This window comes from Tachypleus tridentatus, chromosome 10, assembly GCF_004210375.1.
Source record: "Tachypleus tridentatus isolate NWPU-2018 chromosome 10, ASM421037v1, whole genome shotgun sequence".
In the NCBI taxonomy this organism is placed as follows: domain Eukaryota; kingdom Metazoa; phylum Arthropoda; class Merostomata; order Xiphosura; family Limulidae; genus Tachypleus; species Tachypleus tridentatus.
In genome coordinates, this window is record NC_134834.1 from 115013409 (window position 1) to 115019480 (window position 6072).

Sequence of the window (6072 nt, forward strand, 5' to 3'; positions counted from 1 at the left end):
AATGAACATAAAGAAAAATATGCATTTTGCGTTGTTAGACTCAACCATTTATTTGAGTAGAGCTTCGAAAGATGAAAATAAGAAAAGGGAAAATAAAAACCTTTTTAGCATTTAATAGGGAAAATGTGAACCCTATGAAATTAGCCTAAATACTAGCTGGTCAAAAGTTTAAGACAATACCAAAAAGAAGTCCTAAACAGGGTAGAAAATGCCCAACAAGAGGTCTCAGTTATGAGTTGCACGACCGTCATTGTGAATAACTACAAACATTCGCTTTGGCATGGTCGATTTAAGCGTTTGCAGAAGGCTGGCTAGAATGTTATTCCAAGTGATGAAGATGGCTTCACGAAGATCATGCACTGTTTGGAATTGACGTCTATTTCTATAGATTTCCCTTGCTATCCACCTCCAAACATTTTCAAGTTCAGTTCAGTTCGGGCTTACACGCTGGATGGTCCAAAAGAATCACGTTATCCGTCATGAAAAAGTCCTTTGTCCTGCGGGCATTGTGGATTGCAGCGTTGTTTTGATAACCGAGTTGTTTCGTGGTGTGGAAGGAGGCGTGGCCTTTGAATACGTTTACGGTTTTAAAAGCCTTTCTCTCGTAGATGCCGTCTTATTGTTCTTCCTGAGCTGCATTCTGCGTCCATAAGAGCCTTAATGTTTTCTTGTTTTCATCTTTCGAAGCTCTACTCAAATAAATGGTTGAGTCTAACAACGCAAAATGCATATTTTTTCTTTATGTTCATTGGCCTTAAGATTTTGGCCAGCAGTGTACAAGGGGTTAAAACGACTTATCAACATGTTTTTATATTTAAGAGGTAGAAAAAACTTACTAACGTATTTTTTATATAAGGGGGTACAAAACGACTTATTAACATGTTTTTATATATAAAGGGTACAATACAACTTACCAACATGGTAACCTTAATCATTATAAAATATTCCATTACGTAATGTAACATAACCAACCAGAATATTGGTGAAAATTGGTTTCTGTTTTCTACATGATACTGAATGTATTTGTTTGTCAATTTTATTTAATATGAATTAATTTTGAACCAAAATATTACTTATTGTTTTAGTTTGTACAAGTGGACTAGATATGTTAGAATATTTCTCGTAAATATTGAATGAGGATCCAAATGACACAACATACGTGAGAATATTTCTTGTCCACCAATTGATTAACGATCACACGCGAGGCTTAGTTACAATGATACGTCCTTAGAGTTAAATGTAATGTCATTTCTGAAAAAGTAATTGTAAATATAACAAAAGTTTAAGCGAGAATGAAGATCGAAACACAGTTGCAGCTTTTTTAAGTCTATTAACGGTAAAAATAATACAATTTCTGGAATATTTTTGAATTATGAGTTTAACGTAACACTTGCGTCAAGATAACTTAAATACAAAGATACCAAAAATATTTCCATCTTTATACTTTTAACGTAATAAATAATTACTGCTTTTTATATACTTTATTTTTATATTTCTTTATATTTATCAAGCATATTTTCCTTTTCACAGGTTGCATGTAAGTCAACACGATATTACCAAGTCAATACTACAGAAAACCTGATTTAACACGATATTACGACCTTAGGGGTAAAAAAAAAACGAGTTAACATGATATCAGTATGTCTGTGCTACAGAAAACCTTAGTTATTTTTTTAAATTAAATAGTAGCATATAAGCACATATATTAAACCAGCTCTGTCAGAAAAATAGACTATTTCAGTCATCTTTTATTTTACCCAGGAAGGAAAACAACTAGTTAACAGGACAGGTTGTTATTATAACAACAGACGAATGTGTGCTCAGTAAAACTTTGGCATTTCCAGTCTTTAGCTTACAAAAATTAAAATAAAATGAATAAGAAACAGAAGATGCAATTTATCATCTTGAAAGGTGAGATAGTAACTAGTTAAATATTATCATAACTCACAAAGACAAAATCTGGCCGAATAGTGAAATGATAAATATAAAATATATGTCAAACTTGGATGTAAAATAGTATAGTGTGGTTAATAACAGTGAAATATCAATAGTAGAGTGTAGTTAATAACAGTGAAATATCGATAGTAGAGTGTGGTTAATAACAGTGAAATATCGATAGTAGAGTGTAGTTAATAACAGTGAAATATCGATAGTAGAGTGTGGTTAATAACAATGAAATATCGATAGTAGAGTGTGGTTAATAACAGTGAAATATCAATAGTAGAGTGTGGTTAATAACAGTGAAATATCAATAGTAGAGTGTGGTTAATAACAGTGAAACGTCGATAGTAGAGCGTGGTTAATAACAGTGAAATATCGATAGTAGAGCGTAGTTAATAACAGTGAAATATCAATAGTAGAGCGTGGTTAATAACAGTGAAATATCAATAGTAGAGCGTGGTTAATAACAGTGAAATATCGATAGTAGAGTGGTTAATAACAGTGAAATATCAACAGTAGAGCGTGGTTAATAACAGTGAAATATCGATAGTATAGCGTGGTTAATAACAGTCAAATATCAATAGTATAGTGTGGTTAATAACAGTGAAATGTCAATAGTAGAGGTTAGTGGTTAGTAGAGCGTGGTAGTGAAATATCGATAGTAGAGCGTGGTTAATAACAGTGAAATATCGATAGTAGAGCGTGGTTAATAACAGTGAAATATCGATAGTAGAGCGTGGTTAATAACAGTGAAATATCGATAGTAGAGTGTAGTTAATAACAGTGAAATATCGATAGTAGAGCGTAATGTTAATAACAGTGAAAATATCGATAGTAGAGTGTGGTTAATAACAGTGAAATATCGATAGTAGAGTGTGGTTAATAACAGTGAAATATCGATAGTAGAGCGTGGTTTAATAACAGTGAAATATCGATAGTAGAGCGTGGTTAATAACAGTGAAATATCGATAGTAGAGCGTGGTTAATAACAGTGAAATATCGATAGTAGAGCGTGGTTAATAACAGTGAAATATCGATAGTAGAGCGTGGTTAATAACAGTGAAAATATCGATAGTAGAGTGTGGTTAATAACAGTGAAATAATCAATAGTAGAGATGTGGTTAATAACAGTGAAAACAATCAATAGTAGAGTGTGGTTAATAACAGTGAAATGTACCAATAGTAGAGTGTGGTTAATAACAGTGAAATATCAATAGTAGAGTGTGGTTAATAACAGTGAAATACCAATAGTAGAGTGTGGTTAATAACAGTGAAACAATCAATAGTAGAGTGTGGTTAATAACAGTGAAATAATCAATAGTAGAGTGTGGTTAATAACAGTGAAATATCCAATAGTAGAGTGTGGTTAATAACAGTGAAATATCAATAGTAGAGTGTGGTTAATAACAGGTGAAATATCAATAGTAGAGTGTGGTTAATAACAGTGAAACGCCAATAGTAGAGTGTGGTTAATAACAGTGAAAAATGTCAATAGTAGAGTGTAGTTAATAACAGTGAAATATCAATAGTAGAGTGTGGTTAATAACAGTGAAATATCGATAGTAGAGTGTGGTTAATAACAGTGAAATATCGATAGTAGAGCGTGGTTAATAACAGTGAAATATCGATAGTAGAGCGTGGTTAATAACAGTGAAATATCGATAGTAGAGCGTGGTAGTTAACAGTGAAATATCGATAGTAGAGCGTGGTTAATAACAGTGAAATATCGATAGTAGAGCGTGGTTAATAACAGTGAAATATCGATAGTAGAGCGTGGTTAATAACAGTGAAATATCGATAGTAGAGTGTGGTTAATAACAGTGAAATATCGATAGTAGAGTGTAGTTAATAACAGTGAAATATCGATAGTAGAGCGTGGTTAATAACAGTGAAATATCGATAGTAGAGCGTAGTTAATAACAGTGAAATATCGATAGTAGAGTGTGGTTAATAACAGTGAAATATCGATAGTAGAGCGTGGTTAATAACAGTGAAATATCGATAGTAGAGCGTGGTTAATAACAGTGAAATGTCAGTAGTAGAGCGTGGTTAACAACAGTGAAATATCAATAGTAGAGTGTTGTTAACAACAGTGAAGAAATACCAATAGTAGAGCCGTAGTTAATAACATGTGAAATATCAATAGTAGAGTGTGGTTATCAACAATGAGTCAACGAAGCAGAGCCGCGGTTAATAACAGCGAAACATCGATAGCAGAGCGTGGTTAATAAAAGTGAAACATCGATAGCAGAGCGCGGTTACTGGTGCGAAACATCGACAGGCAGAGCGTGGTCAATGTTCAAGAAACATCGATGCGGTATGCAGGTTGAACAGCGAAACATCAATAGCAGATGCGGTTAATAACAGCGAAAACATCGATAGCAGATGCGGTTAATAAACAGTGAAATAATCGATAGCAGAGCGGTTAATGCATTGCGAAAATCACCAGTAGAGGGTTATCAGCGGTGAAACATCAATAGCAGATGCGGTTAATAACAGCGAAAACATCGATAGAGCGTGGTTAATAACAGCGAAATATCATAGTAGAGCGGTTACCAGTTGTGAAATAATCGATAGCAGAGCGGTTAATCAACAGTGAAATATCGATAGCAGAGCGTGGTTAATAACAGCGAAATATCGATAGCAGAGCGCGGTTAATAACAGTGAAAACATCGATGCGTACGGTTAACAGTGAAATATCGATACAGCAGAGCGTGGTTACCAAATATGAACATCGATAGTAGTGGTTAAACAGCGAAATACCAATAGTAGAGCGTGTTAGTAATAGCGTGAAATACCAATAGTAGAGATAGTGGTTAATAAATAACAGCAGCCCAATAGTGTATTAATAACAGCGAAAACCAATAGTAGAGTGTGGTTAATAAACAGTGAAACATCAATAGTAGAGTGGTTAATAACAGTGAAATGTCAATAGTAGAGTGTGGTTAATCAACAGTGAAATGTATATATTAGGAGTGTGGTTAATGAACAGTGGAATTAACAGTAGAGAGTGTGGTTAATAACAGTGAAACGTCGATAGTAGAGTGTGGTTAATAACAGTGAAACGTCGATAGGTTAATGTACAAACAGTGAAATGTCGATAGTAGAGTGTGGTTAATAACAGTGAAAACGTCGATAGAGTGTGGTTAATATGAAACGTCAATAGCAGTGTGGTTAATTAACATGAAACGTCGATAGTAGATAAGTGTGGTTCAATAGCAACCGCCCAACAATAGCGGTTAACATGAAAACAACAGCAGTGTGGTTAATAACAGTGAAACGTCAATAGCAGAGTGCGGTTAACAACAAAGAAAAACAATCAGTAGAGTGCGGTTAATAACGGTGGAAAATGACCATAGTATGTGTCACAACAGCGAAACGTGCATATGACAGGAGCGTGGTCATCAACAAAGCGAAAACGTATATACTACAGAGCAGGTTACTGAACAGCAACGACGATAGCAGAGCGTAGTTTACCAAATTGGCGAAAATATCGATAGTAGATGTACATTAATAAGCGAAAACATCGATAGCAGAGCGCGGTTATCAACAAAGAAATATCGATAGAGCGCGGTGAATGTAACAGCGAAACATCGATAGCAGAGCGTGAAGGTAATAACAGTGAAACATCGATAGTGGTTACCATGCAAATGGTGAAACATCGATAGCAGAGCGCGGTTAATAAATAAGCGAAACATCGATAGTAAGCGGTTTTACCAATAAATTGCGAAATAACGATAGAGGCATTTTAATAATGCGGTGAAACATCGATGGTAGAGCGTGGTTAATTACAGCGAAACATCGATAGCAGAGCCGGTTACCAACAGCGAAAACACCGATAGCAGAGCGCGGTTAACAAATATGGTGAAACATCGATAGCAGAGCCGCGGTTAACAAACAGTGAAACATCGATAGCAGATGCGGTTACCAACAAGGAAACACCAATAGCAGAGCGTGGTTAATGTATCAAAAGAAACATCGATAGCAGATGCGGTTAATAACAGCGAAACACCAATAGCAGAGCGTGGTCAATGAAAGCGAAATCAACAACAGCAGATGCGGCTAATAAATAAGTGAAAATTAACAGCAGAGCAAGTGGTTAAACCGCAGAAACACCGCAATCAGCAGAGT